The sequence below is a fragment of the Podarcis cretensis genome, assembly GCF_951804945.1.
Source record: "Podarcis cretensis genome assembly, chromosome: 5".
Classification (NCBI taxonomy): domain Eukaryota; kingdom Metazoa; phylum Chordata; class Lepidosauria; order Squamata; family Lacertidae; genus Podarcis; species Podarcis cretensis.
Window position 1 is genome coordinate 40992096 of NC_137174.1, and position 20937 is coordinate 41013032.

Genomic DNA, 20937 nt, shown 5'->3' on the forward strand with positions numbered 1-20937 from the left:
ATAATATCTTTATTTTTTTAAAGGAATGCTCAGAATTAAATTAGGCAGCCATAGAAATCCTAAATGCACATCAAAAGACTAAAAGAGCATCAGGGCTGCAAATCAGTGCAGTGCTATCCACCTAAACCCTATGTAAAATCAATTAAGTTTAAACATGCAAAACGGTACTGGGTTATGGTCTACTGAGTGCAATCCATCAGCAGTAGTGCTGTGTAAGCCCCAGCCAATGGACTGGGTTCAAACCAGTGTGCATTCTGTAGACATGAACTAAGACCACGGAAAAGAAATTGGTGCACTGCACTTTAATTTTCATAGATTGCACTGCAGAAGCAGAGCTTTATTTGTAATTCAAAAATTGGTTAATTATGGCATTGGGCTGGATCCAGACTATATAAGCTGAACCGAGTGAAATCAGTGGGACTCAAGTGAAGTCAAGACTGACAGTAGGAACTATTCAGAAGTAGGTCCTATTGAATTAAGTGGGGCTTAGTTCCAGGTAAGTGAGGATAGGCTTGCCGCCCAAGCAGTCCACTGTAACCGGTAATTAATAATCTGAAAAATTGTGTCAAAGTTAGCTGAAACCCGCATTTAACAAATTAGAAAGACAGCCAATAGGCCTTGAGCTTATTACTGTTGCTTTTACCCAGAGCTAAACAGAATGGTGCTGAGGAAGATTTGAATGTGGCAATGTGATCTGCCTCTTCCTTACTTTCAGCAGGCTACAGTCGTGACCTCAGTGCTGCCCATTTCAACCCACTTCTGAAAGGACTATTGTGGACCATGGGTTGGGTGAAGCTAATTGGACTTACAATAGGTGCCATTGTCAATGGGACAAATTTGCTATGACATAGGTGGCCATTAATTTCAATAGGATGTATGTACAACTAACAACACAATCCTATACATATTGGGAAATAAATGTTCTTCAAAGTGATGCTGCACACCACTGTTGGCTATAACTCTCTACAACTACAAGTTCAATAAACCCTAGATAATCGTAATAAAACAAGAAATGAGATTCTTTTAATGTGCTCTCAGCGTCTCATAAAGTTCTGTGCTAATGAAAAAGCATGACATACTTTGCATATTAATAAAAGTTGTAGGCTAGTGAATTGCTCATTTAATGAGTTCATTTTTTAAAAGAAAAGGTTGAGACTATTTTATAAGTGATAAAAATAAATAAATGAACGGAGTAGTAAACTGTCTGGTTTTACAAGAACCAAATTATATAGGGTTTTGCATATAACCATATTTAGCCTCTTAATATTGATCTTTTATTTTTGTAGCAGCGCTACACAGAAGAGGACTGCCATAATGGCCCAGACATATGAACCACTTTGCTCTGATGGCCTTCGTTATCCTTGGAAGCCACTGTAGCCTGAACAAAGCTCTGCAGGCCCTATCTAAAATGAAAATAAGGGAGGAGGAAAAATAGATTTCTCTTGGAGAGAATGGGCAGGGCTCCATGCACAAATAGTTCCAGTTTAGCTCAGCTGCAACAGCACTAGTCAGTGGTGTCATCAGAGTAGGACCTTGGAGCAGAAGACGCAGGGCAGAATCAGCAAAAGGTCCCTAAATGTAATAGATCTGGCTTAGCATACTTTTTAAGTAAGTAAACTAATACACATCACATAGGAACATGGAAATCTGTCTTATATTGAATCAGACCGCTGGTCCATGTAGTTCAGTATTGTCTACACTGGCTGGCAACAGCTCTCCAGGGTTTCAGACACGACCTATGGATTGAGCCTGGGACCTTCTGCATACCATGCAAATTGCTCTGCCACTGAGCTACAGCTCTTCCCATCTAAAGAAGGTATGCCTGGAAGCCCATTAAGTCTAGTATCTTAAGCTTTCTTATCTCCACCAAAGGTCGTAGTCGTTATTTGTTCGCTCTCAGATTTAGTACCTAACCAAATGCCAAACCCACTAATTGGAAATAATTCCTTTTGGATCTATTCGTCTGACTTCCAAGTATACCAGTCAGCTCATCAACACAACTCAGCCTGGATCAAGCAGACCTGTGCTGCAACAGAATGGGCTAAGCACAGGGGAACCTAGAAAGCTGCTTTATACAAAGTCAGACCATTGAGTTCCTTCAGTCAGAACACTGGTCCATCTACTCAGTATTGTCCACAGGGCTTACAATGGCTTCCCAAGTTTTTAGATGGGGGTCATCCCCAGCTCTACATGAAGAGGCCAGTGATGGAACCTAGGAGCTTTCCTATGCAAAACAGGTGATCTGCCTCTGAGCTATGGCCAAGTACTGTATTAGCTGGAGAACTTCCATCCATCTCAGCTGATCTGCTGAGAGCACAGTTCCCTGCTTTTTTGAGCTGGCTGTGTTATTGGCCAAAGTAGGCTTAGATGGGAGGAAGAAGGCATGTATGGCCTCATCCACACATCATATCATTACAGCAAGAAAACACATACACATACACACCTAATTCTGTAATTTAGGGTTGTCATATTTCAAAAAGTGAAAATCTGGGCATGAAAATTGAAGTTTTAAACTTTTTTAAAAAGGGAAATCACCGCAAAAAAGAACACTCATGATATGGACTGTCATACGCTGGGTTTCCCCGGACATTATAGCCATTTCCTGAAAATTCCACCCGGATGCCATTTTTGACAGATGAAGCCTGGCTATGTCTGGGAAATTCCAGATGTATAGCAGCTCTACTGTAATCATACGCACACTTACTTGGGAAGTAAGCCCCACTGAGCTTAACTCAGTGTGGTTTAGGCCTGAGTAAATACTAAAGAATTTCACTGTAATAGCCTGATCCTAAGCATATTTACTCAAACATAAATCCCACTGAGTTCAATGGAGCTTATTCCCTAGTAAATATGCATAGGATACTTAAAATTCATTTGGAACCATTCATTTAGCTCTTCCTGAAAAAAACAAAACATTGAATACAACTTAAACAAGTCCTAGTGAAATTTAAAAGGAAGCAAAGGAGACAAAAGAGGTAATGGAACATCGAGTGGAATTTACACAGAAATACACAATGGGATGAGTCACATAAAGTCTGATCAGTATACAAAGCTTCTTAAAATGTCATTTCTCACAATTTAAAGATGAACATTGACAAAATATGTGTATTTTGTCAGCGATATCAGGAGGAGCCTCAAGGATGTAGACGTTAAAAAAAAGTAAAGGGCCCATGGATGACTGGATTAAGTCCAGTCAGAGATGACTATGGGGTGTGGTGCTCATCTTGCTTCAGGCCAAGGGAGCTGGCGTTTGTCCACAGACAGCTTTCCAGGTCATGTGGCCAGCATAACTAAACCACTTCTGATGCAACAGAACACTGTGACAGAAGCCAGAGTGCACAGAAATGCCGTTTACCTTCCCACCGCAGCGATACCTATTTATCTACTTATCTAATCTTATGTATATATCTTATACATATGTAGACATAAGATATATGAATAACCTAAGTCTCAGCTATAGATGCAAATGCAGAATCTGAACTTTTGGCAATGGTTTTTATAAGAATGGCAGAATTGGTGATTTACTTTTGATTTTATTTTTTTGCAAAGAATGTCTAATGTGCTGGTGAGTTTTTAATGAGTGTTGACCAAACATACTCAGAAAGTTGAAAAGAAAAGAAAAATATTTTGGATATTTAGAAATTCAAATAAATGGGAGGGTTGTCCCCTTTGGGATATTCACACACTGTTCATTTGGGTAATCTGGGGTACTGGACAACAGAGACTCAGTAAGTGGTGCTATTTTATATAATCAATGGGAGTCTGTTTTGTGCTCCAGTTCCTTTTGGAATATGCTCCAGTACCTTTTATGTTAACACACAATCTAAGCTGCAACAGTTAATCATTCACCAATCTACATATCCTGTTATTGTAATGGACCATATATGTTGCAAGGTTTCTTGCAAGAGAAAACAACCCTTGTGGATTATAAATACCAAGCTAATCAGCTGTTAAAAAGTTGGTGGGCTCCACCCCACAATATAGAATTCAATCTGTTTTTGGAATATGGGTGGTTTAAGAACCCATGGGAAGTTTGCTGTGCTCAATTAATGCTGTTACTGCTAAAAGACTGTTGTGTCTTTTCAGGTGTCATCTAAAGATCATTCTGGAGACTCATCTATTTGCCCCCCACCCTATGCTGAAATGAAATATTATGTATTAGTATACCCAACAAGACAGAGCTTAAGAATTCCCCTGGATGGTAGCAAATATTTCTGAGGTTGCTTATACAGTATAGTTAATCTCCTGAAATAAAATGCTGAAATGTATACCGGTGATTAGATACACAGAAGGGATAAAATGCTTGAAAAAAATGCAAGCCTAGGTTGTTATTTAAAATTATTATCTTCATACAGCAATCCACAATGAAAGCTTTCTTCAATTCATCCGGCAGAAATGAGGCCACCAAGAAAATCATCTAAAATGTTATTCACTTGCCATTTACATCTGTACTTCTGGGTCAATATTCTTGTGGGGATGGGGGAAGTTTTAACCTATCCATGTTTACTTGGATGTAAGTCCCATGGACTTCAGTGGGGCTTTGTCCCAGGTAGGCAGTTATCAGATTGCAGCCCTAAACATTGCAGTGGCTCTGTTTCTCAAGTGCTCTTCTAACATTTCGTCTTGAGCAGTTCCTACTGTCATATGTGTTGTCCTTGGTTTCTTATAAGATGCCTGAGAGTTAATTTCATATAAATAGTGGAAACTAAACTTTGAAGCGACAGCTCCCTCTTCCAAACCTTGCCTCCCTCCACCCCGCTCATTCACATACACAGAGAGAACTCCCTACAAACCTGTATTTAAAGCAAAGGATGACATTGCTGACAACACAGTACTTCAGGAAGGTAAAGGCCAACAGCAGCAAATCAGAATGGAAGGCAGAAAGAAACTGTTCAATTCTCCCAAGGGAACCATTGATGGAGGTGAATCCCACTGTACCAAGTCCCATCTTACCAGCATTGCTCAGAGGGGGGAAAGTAACAATCCAAAAAAAAAGAAGAATTTTTTTTTGCACCTGCTATCTTTGTACTCCAAACTACACCTGCATTGTTGTATGCTGACTGCAGCTAGTGAGCTTTTATGAACTGGAAGGTCCAGCCACTTAATGGGCCAAACTGACATTTATCACCGACCAGGGAAACAGGGGTGATAAAATGGGAAATTCCCTTTTAACTGCAGATTAAACCCCAGAGGGCTCTATTGTTATAGAAGAGAATTGAAGAGGTGTCCACAGCACACAGGAGCTCAGTGCAATTTGCTAGACTCTCTCTCTTCACCCCCCCCCCACCCCAAATAATAATGCTGATGCTCAATATGTGAAAGTGCAGGTGGGACCTTGTAACTAGCAGCTCTACTCAGAATTTGTATCTGAAGCAACCAAATCAAAATGGGTGCAGCTCCCTACATTATGCAATAGAATATAACGCTGTGGATCTGGCAAGGCCTTTTCTTTCCCATTAAAAATATTTTTTCCCCATAAAAGAAATAACACCACCAACCTATATTTATTACCCAGACTACAGCCAACTGATACATCACACAAATTATGGCATAGCTTAGCATAGCATAGCATGCAAAAAAAACACCCGAGAACCTGGCAATGAATTACTACCAGAATGCACAAGCAGACAGTTATATAACTGTGTGTGCAAAGACACTGATACCACTCGGGTGCAGAAAGAGGCAGAAATATGCAGAGAGACTGACCTTACAGGCAAGTTCCATCATGATGGGCACATTGCTGGTCTGCTTTACCTGATGGAAGCACCATTCCGTGTATTGCAGTGCACTTCAGCCTAAAACCTGTAGGTTGTTCCTAGCAGGCAGGTTTAAAGCAGCATGGGGGGGGGGTTGCGCGGGGAGGGGAGTGGGAGGGGTTGCCATTCACCTTGCATTTTGCAAGAGGTTTAGCATTTTCTAACTGCAAAAATCAAGCAATCCAAAAGTCCGTTCTCTCCCTGCAGGTTATATACGCTGTTCTCCAAACGGCTTAGGACCAGATGTGATGAAAGCATGATTCGTCAAGTCTAGTCCAGCATTATTATTTTGGGGGGGGGGGTGAAAGCAAGGGAGGGAGGGAGGGAGGAGGAGGAGGAGGAGGAGGAGGGGTGGAATCGACCATACAGGTTTTGTTTTTTAAAAAAGCTGCTCACCAGGTACACACCCTGAAAGTGGAGACTCAAGCCAGCCTAACTGAGGCAAAGAGCTAGAGAGGGGTTTCACCAGCAGGTTGCAGTTGCCGGGCGATGCTCTGGATGCTCGCCTTCCTCCTGGGAAAAATGAGCTCACTGCGAGCATCCAACAGCCGCCCCTCAGCCATTGCAGTGACACTGCAGCTAGCAGCCGACTCCAGGCACGTCATCGGAGGAGCTCACTTGGAGAAACGGAGGCCCTCCCATTCAGGAAGGGAAAGGCAAAGGCGCTCGATCCAGCAGCAAGGCCAGCCCTCAGCTGCAGCCACCTAATTCGCGGCTGGCTTTTCTCAAAGCGGAAAACAAATTCCTCTCCAGCATCCTAAGCAGGGTGGGGATTGTTGCTTCCACTCTGCGTTGCCAAGGTTACAGAGGCTTGCCTCCCTCTCCACCTCCCCTTCCTCTCCGCTGCCAAGTAAGGGATGTAGCAGGACCCAGCCGAGACTGACATTTAAAATCCCCGTGGCTCCTCTCTCTGGCATTTGCAAGCAGCCAGAGAGACGGTCCGAGTTCCTCCTGCAGGGGTCCTCCGCAGACGTGGCCCGTCCGGGGCCAGGTATTAATCGATCACCTCTTCATCTTCATTTTGAAATTCTTGTTTCTCTGCTCTGAAAGGATGCAGAAGGGGAAATTGCGCTGGGGTCTTTGCAAATGTCTTTAAAGTATCCGGGCATGGCAGATAACAGAACTCATCCTTATTTTTATTTTTTTTAATAATTTTTTTATTGATTTCCAATTTTTGACAAACACAAAAACAACATAAAAACAAACACAAAAAATCATAATTTCTTTACCTTATTTCCATAAACCTCTTTTCCCGGACTTCCCCATGCCTTCCCCTTTTTGCATCCATTATTTTAACAATTGTTCAGCAACCCTTCTTAGCCAATTAAATATAAATTCATTCTCCTTTTCAATTTCACCCTAAACTAAACACAATTTACCGCTGCAATTCTACGTCTTCCTCTCCCTCAGCATTTTAGCACTCCTCAATTTTATAGTAGCTCTTAAGATATATTTTAAACTTCTTCCAATCTTCTTCCACAGTCTCTTTCTCTTGGTCGCGGATTCTGCCGGTCATTTCTGCCAGTCCCATAAAGTCGATCACTTTCGCCTGCCATTCCTCCAGCGTGGGTAACTCTTGTGTCTTCCAATACTTTGCTAGGAGAATCCTTGCTGCCGTAGTAGCGTACAAAAAGAAATTCTTATCCTTCTTCGACCCCAGCTGGCCGACCATACCCAAGAGAAATGCCTCTGGTTTCTTATGAAAGGTGCATTTAAGTACTTTCTTAATCTCGTTATAAATCATTTCCCAGAAGGCCTTAATCTTTGGGCAGGTCCACCAAAGGTGGAAGAAGGTACCTTCAGTCTCTTTACATTTCCAACATTTGTTATTGGGCAAATGATAAATCTTCGCAAGCTTGACTGGGGTCATGTACCACCTGTAAATCATTTTCATAATGTTTTCTTGTAGGGCATTACATGCCGTGAATTTAATACCTGTGGTCCATAACTGCTCCCAGTCAGCAAACATAATGTCATGGCCTATGTCCTGTGCCCATCTAATCATAGCTGGCTTCACTGTCTCATCTATTGTATTCCACTTCAACAGCAAGTTATACATTCTTGATAAATTCTTAGTATTGGGTTCTAACAGTTCTGTTTCTAATTTCGATTTCTCCACCTGGAAACCAATTTTCCTGTCTTGTTTGTAGGCCTCCATTATTTGAAAATAATGGAGCCAATCCCGTACCTTGGACTTTATTTTCTCATAACTTTGTAGTTTAAATTCACCACCTTCTTGTTCTAAAATTTCAGAATATTTCGGCCAATTAGTTCTCATATTGAGTTTCTTTACCTCCTTGGCCTCCATTGGTGAAAGCCACCTGGGAGTTTTATTTTCCAATAAATCTTTGTACCGAATCCAAACATTGTATAGTGCTTTCCTAACAATGTGATTTTTAAAACCCTTGTACACTTTAACCTTGTCATACCAAATATATGCATGCCAACCGAAATTATTGTCAAATCCTTCCAAGTCTAGAATGTCTGCATTTTCAAGAAGTAGCCAGTCTTTTAACCAGCAGAAAGCTGCCGATTCATAGTACAATCTTAAGTCCGGCAGGGCAAACCCCCCTCTTTCTTTAGAGTCAGTAAGTATCTTAAACTTAATTCTGGGCTTTTTGCCCTGCCAGACAAATTTAGATATATCTTTCTGCCACTTCTTGAAACAGTCCAATTTATCAACAATTTGTAATGTCTGAAACAAAAATAACATTCTAGGCAAAACATTCATTTTAATTACTGCAATTCGACCTAACAAGGAAAGCTTCAGGTTCGACCATATTTCTAAGTCTTTCTTTATCTCTGTCCAGCACTTATCATAATTATCCTTAAATAGGTTTACATTCTTAGATGTCATGTTAATCCCCAGGTACAGAACTCATCCTTAACCCTTTGTAGGAAGCCCAGAGCTAGAGAGACGGCCCCAGCTCCTTTGAGTTGTATTTATGTACGGCTTGCTTGTTAACTTTCCTTTTGGTCTGTGCTTACATGTTAGGTCTAAATTATTTATTTGCCACACTGAATGGTTGGACTTTGGCCTATTTGAACATTCTGGTACCTTTTGTAAACTGGGTTCAACAATGACACCCCTGCTGGCGTATATTGATAAGACAGGTGTTTTTTGTAAGACTTTTGGGCCCAGCTCACTGTGGAAAAAGAGCACACAGACACCCCCCAAACCCATGTTCTTCATCCTTGAGTCTCCAGATGTGGGTAGACTACAACTCCCATCATCCTTGGCTAAACTGGTGTGGATGATTGGAATTGTAGTCCACCCGCATTGGGGAACCAAGGCTGAAGAACACAGCCCAAAGCTAAATAATGTCTGCAATGGGCTGTGACTTGTCCTACTAAAAACAGATACAGTACTAAGCAAGGGAACTTGCAACAAAATGTTGCATCATGGAGAGCTCCCGTTCCAGATTCCAACCAAGCCCTTTTCAAGGATTCACCATTCCATCGCCTTTCTCTTCCCCACCCCTATTTTCCTCCCTCCCTTTCTGTCCCTCACTTGGCCACTGAGCATACTCAGTTTTGTTATAGGGAGTCCCCCCTTAAGTTAACCAGCCAGCATACAACAGGAAACCTAAATGCCACATGCCACGTTGAAAGAATTCTTAGGATTTTTGAACCTACTAAGTAATATCACAATGATACAAATACAGTGGTATTTCTGTCAAATACAGGGGTACCACAGCTAATTGATTTAAAAAAGAGTTCTCAAATATTCTGTAATTCTACTTTTAGTAGGCTTTGACATTTATAGTCGCTCCCTGAATTGTTTAGGGTTTTATAGCTCATTGCATCCATTAACAAAAGGCACCTTTGTGCATTGTCCAAACTGTTCGATTGTGAAGTGCTCTGAAGAGGAAAGATGCATATATGCCCCTGTGTATCTGATAAATATCTTTAATATATAACCACAGCTGTGCAAGCCTCATTGGACACTTATTCTGATGGTGTTTGTTTAATTCACTGTTGCCTGGCAAAACTCTAAAGGTCCACAGATGGGGTAACAGGTGGTTGGCAGCTATCCCTTTCTGTTTACAACGAGATGGGGTATTTTATGCAATGCCATTAATTTATGATGCACAGGCTTAGTAGAAGCATCTACTTTTGCAAAAATAAAAAAATTTAAAATTGTTAGCAATTTGCCATAGATCTCCTGCAAAATGATTTTACATCCATGTGGTTTAGAACAGAGGAGGTGCTTTTTGAGAGTTGATGTAATTTAGTGAAGTAGGTATGAACTGCAAAATACCAAAATCTCAGCTAGGCTCATATGGGTGGCCTTTGGTATGACACTATCTTGCAATGATGATTTGTTTTATGGGATTGTTTTATGGGATTAATAATACAGGATTGTTTTATACTGTATATTTGTTGCAAGGCTTCCTAAGAGCCAAATCAGACATGTGTGCCATTTAGGCTGTGGGGTCTACTTTTTAATCACTATAGAGAGTGTGGGGACAGCAGCAACATAAAGCTACCCAATCTGGCTTCTATTGCATTTATATTTAATGAAATTTATATGTTGGTTAGGTTTCTTTTTTAACAAACAAAAAAACAAAAAACCCCAATGTAAGTTTAATAAAATATTAACTAATCATAAGAAAATACTGATAAAATCAACAGACTTTATTTTTTTAAAAAAAAGTTTTGAAAGCAAATATACGTAATAAAATTGCATGTCTGGGTTGACATTTTTTAAATCTATCTACCACTTAAAGATGACCTCCAACTTTGCTGATATGAAAACTACCTAATTCCTATTTTCCAGAGGTAGGGAATCAATCATGATGTGTTTCTCATTACCGGTAAAACTTGGTGCAACCTCTAACCTGTGTGACACTTAGAAGCAGTGACATAGTGTGGGTTGCCAGCACCCAGTACAAGGCAAGTGTCCTCTAAACTAACCGCTGATAGACTGGAAAGAATGGGGGAAAGCTCAGTGACCTACCCGAGTGGCAGCTGTGGTGCCCAATGAGTGTCAAGCATGTCAGAAAGCAGGATGGGGGATTGGTCAGGAGCGGCCATCTTTCTAAAGCCCATGCAGAGGGCACCCTAGCAACGGGCTGTCACCCAAATCTGCTTCTCAGTCTACCCACATGAACATTGGGAGATTTGGGGGGAGGGAAATGCTATTTTTTAAAAGTTATTATTACTACTTTCTTCTCTCTCTCTCTCTCTTTGAAATTTTGTGCTCTTAAGAATTTTACATGCAGTTCTGCTGGTTTATATACTTCTACTGCTCTTTTTTTTTGGGGGGGAGGTATTTGTTTTAGGTTGTTTTATCATTTGAATGTGTATTATAAATGGCCTTGGGGATTTTTTAACAGTGTAAAATTAAAGCAGGAAGCATTTGATTAAATTACTTTTAGAAACACGTCAAGGAACAACACGTCATCCCTTTCAGCCCAGAAGAAAAGAAGGAGAGAAGCATTACACAGCATGAGCCAGAGTGGAATGGTGCTTTAAACAATAAGGGTACGTTTTGTGAATCTTTCAGCCATGTGGTGAATCTGAGCATCTGCGCTAAATCTGAGTATTTTGAGACCAGATAGCATCAACTTCCATTTGGTCAACATCTGACCACATGGAGAAAGTCGTATGAATTAGGGCACACACCCCTTCTCTCTCTCTCTCTCTCTCTCTGCTGGATCAGGCCAAATGCCCTTTTCTTTCAGCATCCTCTTCTCACAGGAGCTATACCTACGAGAAGCCCACAAGCATGGCATGAGTGCAACAGCACCCTCCCCGCTTGCGATTCCCAACAACTGGTACATAAACGTGTTTATGGGATGTGGGTGGTGCTGTGGTTTAAACCACTGAGCCTCATGGGCTTGCCGATCAAGGTTGGTGGTTCGAATCCCCGTGATGGGGAGAGCTCCCATTGCTCTGTCCCAGCTCCTGCCAATCTAGCAGTTCAAAAGCATGCCAGTGCAAGTAGATAAATAGGCATCGCTGCAGTGGGAAGGTAAACAGCATTTCTGTGCACTCTGGTTTCCATCACTGTGTCCCGTTGTACCAGAAGTGGTTTAGTCCTGCTGGCCACATGACCCGGAAAGCTGTCTATGGACAAACGCCAGCTCCCTCAGCCTGAAAGAGAGATGAGCGCAGCGACCCCATAGTCACCTTTACTGGACTTAACCATCCAGGGGTCTTTTACCTTTACCTTTTACATATTGTGGCTAGTAGCCACTGATAGCTTTCACCTCCAAAAATTTTATCTAACCACCTTTTAAAGTGGTGTGCGGTGTGAAGAAACATTTTCTTTTGCTTGTCCTGAATCTTCCAACATTCCGTTTCCTTGGATCACTCTCGTGTTATGAGAGAGGAGGGGAAACCACCTCACTGTCCTCTTTTTCTGCATCATGTTTAATATTAGGTGCCTATGTGTGGGAGTCACTTCCTTTTAATGAGGTTTTCCACTGGTGAGACGTGTGTGTGTGTGTGTGTGTGTGTGTGTGTGTGTGTGTGTGAATGAAGCAACCACATGGCTTGTGCAGGTCGTTCCCACCCAACTGACACCCCATTGAATGAAAGGACTCTGTCTGGGTGGAAAAGACCCACAAACCCTGGCTCTGTCCCGCTTACTCGTTTGCTCCATTCACATACATGTACACACACACACAATCCAAAGCACAAGGCTGCTTTGCATCACATGGAAGCGACTTCCATGTTCCTGGGTTCATGTGAGAAGGGGGTCGTGCGCCTCACTTCATATGCATTATACAAACTAATCAATGTAACATAAGTTGTGGTTGAATCCAGTCTCAGTGGAGATAATTTACATCCCATTTACAACTATCTGGGCCATCGAAACAATGGATAGGAAGTTGTTGTCAGCTTGGCTAAGTAAATAGGGTGGAAGCTGAATGGTTATCTTAATAAACTACCCCACAGGTTTCCTGGAGTCTGTGACATTAGCATTATATCTGACTACACTGAGGCAGAACTGTGACTTCTTGTTGTTTTTAATTTCAAGATCTCAGTAAGGCATACGACAGGACAGATGATGCCTAAGCAGTAAAATATGTGGCTCTGATCAGCATAACACACAAGAGACTGGCCAGATAATGATAGTAGGGAGCTCAATAGAACACTGTGACTTCTAATAAATGAAAAAGTAGCTATTGCAGGTAGAACAGGCTTAGATGCAGTTAATTGTATCAGTGTGATTTATGCATCTTCAAAGTGGAGGAGAAGAATGGCAGGGCTGACTAGGAATGGTAGGAATGGAGGGGGAAAGCAGCAGCCGCAGCAGCAGCAGCAGCAAGAATGACATCCTACAGACATCAGATGCACCCAAAGATTATTTGTATGCAGCTGCAAAAGCCTTGAGCTGCCCAATACAAAGATACTCCCGTGGGCCCAAGCTTCTGAAAGTCTGAGCAGTGCTTAATCAATGCGGTTGACTACAAGCAAAGCTGCAATTTGTGCACTTGTTCAGAGATGCTGACATGTGCTGGAGTCCTACGTTTTTTGTTTGCTGTCTTTCTTTGTTTCTTGTCTCTGGTGAGTTTTTCCTCTTACCCCGTAGGGCAGATCCACACCATATGCTTAAAGCACCTCCAGCATACAGAGCACATGACACCCCCTAAGGAATCCTGGGAATTGTAGTTTGTTAAAGGTAATGAGAATTGTAGCTCTGTGAGGGGGAAGCTACAGTTCTGATGGTTCTTTAGAGGAAGTCATGTGCTTTAAATGGCAAGTGGCAGTGTACATACTTCTGTCACCCATTCCAATTTGCTGCCTGAGGCATGATGCTCAATGTGCCTCCTGGCAGGGCCGGCACTGTGGCCATTCAATGATCAATCAAAATAACCATTAAGTAATTACTTTTGTCTTAACACCATAGGAAGTCATTGTGTTGATTTCAGCTGGTGATTTTCTTTTCTTATTACTGCTGCACTTGTACAAAGGTGGGTCAGTATCACACGGGATGCAGAATGAAGAAAATGTAGACCAAGTTGGTTCCCATAGAGATGCATTTGGAAGCAACATTGCAGGCTCCCAGATCGATAGACCTTTACATTATTTATATCTGTTCAATCTACAGTTGCCAGATCCGGGGCATAGCTTTGATGTAGGCCACTGTGGAAGGAAGGCTCACAGCCCAATTAGCCTTTGACATATATTTGACAGAACACTTCAAGCCAAGTAGTACAATCCAGTGAGCAATATGGATGCTATCTGGACATTTAAACCAGTGTTTTTTCAAATTTCACGTTCCTAAGGCACGTCAGTAAAATTAAGAAAAAAAATTCTTTCTTCAGGAATCACCTGATAGACTTAGAGTGTAACACCAAATATGCCAATCCATATAATTTCTTCATATATATCGGGGATGGGAAATGTGGCTGCCCAGATGTTGTTGGACTACAACTCCCATCATCCTGACCACTGACTATACTTGGGCTGCAGCTGATGGGTGTTGCAAAGCCTCCAAGTGTCCCTATTTTCCAGGGACAGTCCCAGATTTACAGAAGCTGTCCCAGTTTGTGATTTGATCCTTGTATGTCCCACTTTTCCTTAGGACATCCCTATTTCAATGGATAAATGTTGGAGGATATGAAGTTATGTCACCCTGGAGCCAAGGAGATAAGTAACTATACAACCTTTAGAAGACATCTTAAGGCAGCCCTGTATAGGGAAGGTTTTTTTTTTAATGTTTAATGTTTTTACATATGCTGGAAGCTGCCCAGAGTGGGGCAACTCAGTCAGATGGGTGGGGTATTATTATTGTTGTTGTTGTTGTTGTTGTTGTTGTTGAATAGGACATCCTTATTGTCATCAGAGAAATGCTGGAGGGTATGGTGTTGAGACCAGCAACACACCAGTTTGCCATCCCTGATTAACTGTTTTGCTCACATAGTCCCTAGGCAACAGATAGTGGAATGCTAAATAGGAATCCACAAGCAAGCAAACCAGGCATCATTTCTCAGTCAAAATAAATATTATAAGAACTCCCCCCACCGCAAACTGTACCTGGCTGTCAGAAGGGTTTGATGTTCTGGTAAATGATTTGAACGTGTCCTATATTTGCACCTAACACACTCTCTGTCCAGATGATGTTTTGTTTTGGGCCGGCTAGGATGCTTACCTGGGACATAGTTCATCTTCCATGAAAGGTGTTCCTAACACGGGGTTGGGGGGGGGACTGGACCTCCAGCTCCCATTAGGTTTTCCAATGTCACACAGGTACACTAGCCTGATACCTGCATGCCTGAAGGCCGAATCATACAATCCTGTCCCCTCAAAAGGAAAAGATCACATGATCCAGCCCTCTGCACGTGCAGAATGTTTGTGCCAAACATTACGAATGGGAGGAAGGGCAGCATGCCTTCTTGTTTCTTTGCTCGGAAGACTTGAAGCCAGATGCAGCCTTCTAAGCTACTCTCTCCAGTCACTGCGATTCTCTCTAGCCACACCCCCTCTCCATAGGTCTTGCCCTCACCAGCCCTGCTTTGCATCCTCCTTGAGTGTTTTCACCTGCCATTTTCCTTTCTCTGGCTGGTGGGTAGGGGTGTGCATAGCAACCAGCACACTGTACAGAAATAAGTACATGTGTTGCTCCACCCATTCCGCCCCCCTGCCCTGACCCTGCTCACCACTAGCATCTTGTTCCTTGGAAAGTTGCACAGAAATGTTGCACCTCCCATGAAAAAGTGACTCTGGAAAGCCAGCTCAGCAGTGCTACTCTTTCAGAGTTCACACAACAAGGTAAAGTACGTAGCTGGTTTGACCCATTGGAAACTTCCAAAATCCTTTGTAGGGCAATACTTTTACTAGGCCAAACAAAATATCACATTGTGCAAGCTTTTGAGTTGTCTAGAATTGAGGCTAGATAGTAAACACAGCAGGAGGGAAGGAAGACAGAGAATGGACAGTGATTTCCTTATTTTCTCACCCAGGTGCCAATGGTGTTGCTGGACGGCAGAGGGCAACAGAGAGCTATTATGGAAGAATGCCAGTGTGTAATCTGCTATAAAATGAATGATCAGACATGGGTCAACTTGAGCAGTTTTGCATTTGTATGTGTGAGCACAGATTCAGAAGGGTGTTTATTAAGTCCTGGGCAGACATGGACAAGACTTGATACAATAAGCAGCTAGTACATGTTCACATTTCCAGAAAGGGATCCCAGAACCTACCATATTTACTTGAATGTAATGTGCACCATTTTTGGCCAAATTATGTCATGAAAAGTAGGGTTCGCATTAGACTTGATGGCACATTTACATTCACTAGAAAATACTTCTTTGGTTTCAAGGTTTTGAAAATTGAGGTGTGCATTAGATCCGATGGTGTATTAGATTCGCATAAATACAATATCATGTTTGTTGAAGCCTAGTAGCATGGAAATATCTAAGTACTATTGGAAACAGATAGAGTTTGGGTGTGCATATGCATAGATTTTCCTTTCCTCCCATAAACCCCTCTCCCTCCAGAGTTCCCCTTCCCTGTGGTTTTTTTGTTTTTGTTTTTGCATCATCACCATCGTCATTTAACTTCCATAGTTAAAACCATGCTCAAGGCGCCTTACAGCACAAAAGAGTTTATATAATTACAAACATAACAAAAGTAGTCATAAACCATTTATTTACGGTTCGACAACCATCAGCAACTACACAACCATATCTGAACAATTTCCACATAAATCGCAAACAGATCTAAAAAGGAAGGTGTAAGAAAATTAGTATCAGCAACAGCAACAAAAAAACCCAAACAATACCCCAGCCGAAGAGTCTGTTCTGCAGCCTCAACTTTTGCAGCTGCAGTCACTGAGGGTCCTGCTCTTCCCAACCAGGTTGAAAAAAAGGCTTAGCAAGCCAGGAAACAGGTCTTGCAGGACTCACAGCCAAGATGGTCTCACTTGCAACAGGATCTCATAGGACTGAAAGGAGAGTTGAGGCAGATTAACTGTCTGTTCCTACTTGATTGCATTTAACTAGATAATGAGTCCATAAAATCTTGGGTTTAGCTCCAATGACTAGCTATCTTCAGCCACAGAAATCACCTTTTTATCATTAAATGTGCTTCCCGGTTCTCAAAAGCAGCCTTTTCTCTGGCTCCTATGCACCAAGTAGTGTTGTTAAATTAGCAATCACCTATTTTTAGAATGTGCTTATTTTCCAGAGATTATTACAGTCTCAGTCAATATTTAAGGAAGATAACACGGTTTGCATTTGTTGGAGCCTGGGGTTTGTGGGTCATCACAGAGATTGTGGGGATTGATCTCAAGGCTACAGTTTGCTTCTTGGTTGATATAGGCAAGATCGTTGATAATCCAAGCAAATCTTCTCTCTCTCTCTCTCTCTCTCTGTGTGTGTGTGTGTGTGTGTGTGTGTGTGTGTGTGTGTGTGCATCTATCTCACTGTGTTGGTTGAGTCATTCATAACAGCAATCAACAAAATTCTCCAGAATGCAAGTTTCTCCTTTTCAGACAATCGTATTGCAACACCCAGGTCTTCCAGTCACTGAGACCAGCTTCTTTGGATGGGGGAAATGTGGATAATCAGATATAAGGATTAGTATGTCTGGAACGCAGTCTACTTACTGGGTCACTTAGAAGGATTTTAAAGTGCAGATAAAGGTAAAGGTAAAGGGACCCCTGACCATTAGGTCCAGTTGTGACCGACTCTGGGGTTGCGGCGCTCATCTTGCTTTACTAGCCGAGGGAGCCAGCGTACAGCTTCTGGGTCATATGGCCAGCATGACTAAGCCGCTTCTGGCGAACCACAGCAGCATGTAAACTAAGGCCCAAATCTGTACCACATAGTCAAAGCATGTATAACTTCTCCCAAAGAATCTTGGGAACTGTAGTATATTAAGGGTGCTTAGAATTGTGGCTCCGTGAGGGAGGAACTACAATTCCCAGGATGCTTTGGGAGAAATCATGTGCTCCCCATTGGCCTGAACCAGAGAGCACACACACAAATGAGGCACGCTCAATGGAGTCAGCCTAGAAGATACTTTATTACCACCCATTAAAGGTAAAGGTACCCCTGCCCGTACGGGCCAGTCTTGACAGACTCTGGGGTTGTGCGCCCATCTCACTTAAGAGGCCAGGGGCCAGCGCTGTCCGGAGACACTTCCGGGTCACGTGGCCAGCGTGACATTGCTGCTCTGGCGAGCCAGAGCCGCACACGGAAACGCCGTTTACCTTCCCGCTGGTAAGCGGTCCCTATTTATCTACTTGCACCCGGAGGTGCTTTCGAACTGCTAGGTTGGCAGGCGCTGGGACCGAGCAGCGGGAGCGCACCCCGCCGCAGGGATTCGAACCGCCGACCTTTCGATCGGCAAGCCCTAGGCGCTGAGGCTTTAACCCACAGTGCCACCTGCGTCCCTTTACCACCCATTAGGGAAGTGCATTTCATTTCATGCTGATGCTGTTTTCCCCAAGAAGTAGGAACAAAGGAAGCTTGCCTTACGCTGAGTCAGGCAGTTGTGGTTGTTTGGGTTACTAGGGGTTATTCAAAGCCAGTGATGGGAAGCCTGTGGGGCTTTCTAAATGTTGATGGGCTACCTATTGTTGTTGCTGCTGTTAAAAATACATTCATAAAAATAAAATAGTAATTTTTAAATATATATTGCTTTATGGGGTGATCAAAGTTGAAGTTTAACACCATCTAGAGAGCCACAGGGTGCCCGTTCCTGTTCTCAGCATTATTATTAATATAATTAATAACTGTTATAATTTATTTACAACCCACACTTCACCCTAAGATCCGGTGGCAGGTTACAGCATTAAAAAAATAGAAACAATTTAAAACAACTTGCAAGCATCAAAATAAGATGGGTCCATGGAATATTTCGTCAGGGCTGTTCTACCCACTTTTGACACTGACTTGGCTATTCATTATGCAGTTTTATTAATTTTTATTATTAATTATATTGTTTTACATGTGCAGTTTATATTTAACTTCGTTTAGAAGTGTTTTATTCTGAAATGTTTTAAGATTTCTTTTTGTTAACTTTGCTGTGTTAATGTGCATTCTGTAATTGACCTCCTTTGTAATGCATTATTTTGAAACCTTTAACATAATATTTTAGTTTCCTGTTAATTATGTTGCTTTGAAAGTATACTTTATATTTGACTTTCTTCAGTCATGTTTTATTCTGGATTGTTTTTTCGATTTTTTAATGTGTTGTTATTCTTTCCTCTTAAAAATATAAAGCAGTATGAAATTAATCATCATCATCATTCCAGAGGAACCTTCAGAATGGCTGTTGGACTCAAAGGAGCATTGCACGACATGAAGGTTTTCCCCAGAACAAGCATGGATTATTTTACTCTCCAGTTATTTTCAGTTCCTGAAGAGATGGGCCAACTTCCCTCCCTATTGCTTCTGTGGTTGGCTGCGAAGCCTATTGTGAAAACCTTCAAGGTTACTGAGTACAGTCTATGACTCACTCATCTGTGCTAAGGACCAACTGAAAACCATCAACACCGCAGCTTGACAGGATTTCTATATTGAGCTCCCTGATCAGGCCACTGAACTTTCAGAGGAATCTCTTTGGGGAAAAGTTATCAGTATCTACTGACTAGCATAAAGATGAAGGGATTACACCAACAGAGCAGAGTTTACCACAGGGCACCACCTGAGTTAAGGCATCTCAGTGTCTTTTTTTGTTCTCAAGTTATACACTGCTAGTTGAGATACACTGGTGGGTGCCAAAGGAGTCCAGCTGACAGACTCCTGGATCTGGAAGTGGGAAGGCCGGGTACAATCCCATGCTCACATTGATCCCTGCACAAAGTTCTTGGACTCTCTGTCTCACCTCATAGCAGAGGTGGGCAATCTTTTGGGCAGTTGGGGGACTGCATTCCTTCAGGAGAAAGTGGTTGAGAAACACATACCAGCAGTAGTGGGTGAGGTCAAAGTGGGTGGGGGGCAAAGCATCAGTGTCCCTATTTTCCAGGGACAGTCCCAGATTTACAGAAGCCGTCCCAGTTTCTGATTTGATCTTGGAATGTCCCACTTTTCCTTAGGATGTCTCTGTGTTCATCAGAGACACCTTGGAGGGTATGGAGTTATGTGGACCCAATTATGGATGTTTTGATCTGTGTTGTGGTGAAAACATATCTGCATGCTGACTCAGCCTATTTTTGGAAATGGTTGTTAATGGAGAAATCTGAGTGCCCCCTTGGACAAAAAAACAAGGACACCAGCAAGGAATACCAGAGCAAAACAGCAGTGAGTAGGCTTGCTCTTTATTGAAGACTGTCGTGACAGGACTTCCACCTGCCACAAGGTGAAACAAGATGGAAGCCCCGAACAAAAGAGCACCCAAACTTTTATTTGCTGCTAATCCCCATGTTACTCCCCCCCCCCCACAACTACATCACTAATACATCATGGTTACATCATGAAAGAGGAGGTCTGGTGGCAGTAATCTGAGCATCCTGGACCCTGCCCCATGGTTCTCCTTGCCTTCCGTCAAACACCCATCAAGTGTAATAAAAGAGATATTTACATTTCCCTGTTTCCCAGCCAAGTTAATCACACCTTTTTGTCTTCATTTGGGTTTGTTATTTCTGGAATGGCTACCTGTCTGGCACTCAGGTATCAGGATGCCAGGAATTATCACTCAGGCAGAGGGGTTGCTGAGTAGCTGAGCTCACATGTCTATATGAATTTCTGAAGTTTTCCCAGTGAGCCAGTACATAGATACATTTTTCAGTGAATTTGGTATCGTGCAGTAAAGACCCTTTGAATAGATAGGAAGAAACTGTGATGAAGTGTTTTGTGGGGAGAAATCACAAAAGTCACAAAAGTGATTGTGCTAATTTTGGTAGTGTGCTGCATGTGCATATCTGCTGGAGGGACAACCCCCCCACCACCTATACATAAATTCCTGCAACATGGTAAACTGCACTTTGTCCATCTGGCGGAACTTCCACATGGCTATACCCATTCCCTGATGCTCTTGCTCTCAGATGAGAGAGGCCAGAGAAGCAGAAGCTGTAACCTTGAAGATGCCATGCTTGGGAACATTCTGGCTCTTGGGCATATTTCTCAGAAAGCATTTTCTTAAGCAGGCAAAATCAACACAAGGTTTCAGAGAAGAAGCATTTCCAAGAGGTGGGTGGAATGCCACTATGTGCCATGTATCAGCTGATATGCTGACTGACCTCTGGGGAAGGGCCCAAGCTCTGTGGTAGAACATCTCA

General features: G+C 42.4%; 1 protein-coding gene across 18 annotated transcripts in view; it reads right to left on the reverse strand.

Moving 5' to 3' along the window:
• JAKMIP3 (Janus kinase and microtubule interacting protein 3) overlaps window positions 1–6058 on the reverse strand; it is a 125700-nt gene extending 119642 nt beyond the window's left edge. For 6 of the 18 annotated variants that reach the window (XM_079978417.1, XM_079978428.1, XM_079978422.1 and 3 more), the window contains exon 1: window positions 5707–6056. The gene's annotated coding sequence lies outside the window, so the exon portion shown is untranslated. Of the gene's footprint in view, window positions 1–5706 lie in introns of all 18 variants that reach the window. The other 12 variants (XM_079978420.1, XM_079978416.1, XM_079978414.1 and 9 more) reach the window with 5 other exon arrangements.
• Window positions 6059–20937: the final 14879 nt, after the last annotated feature.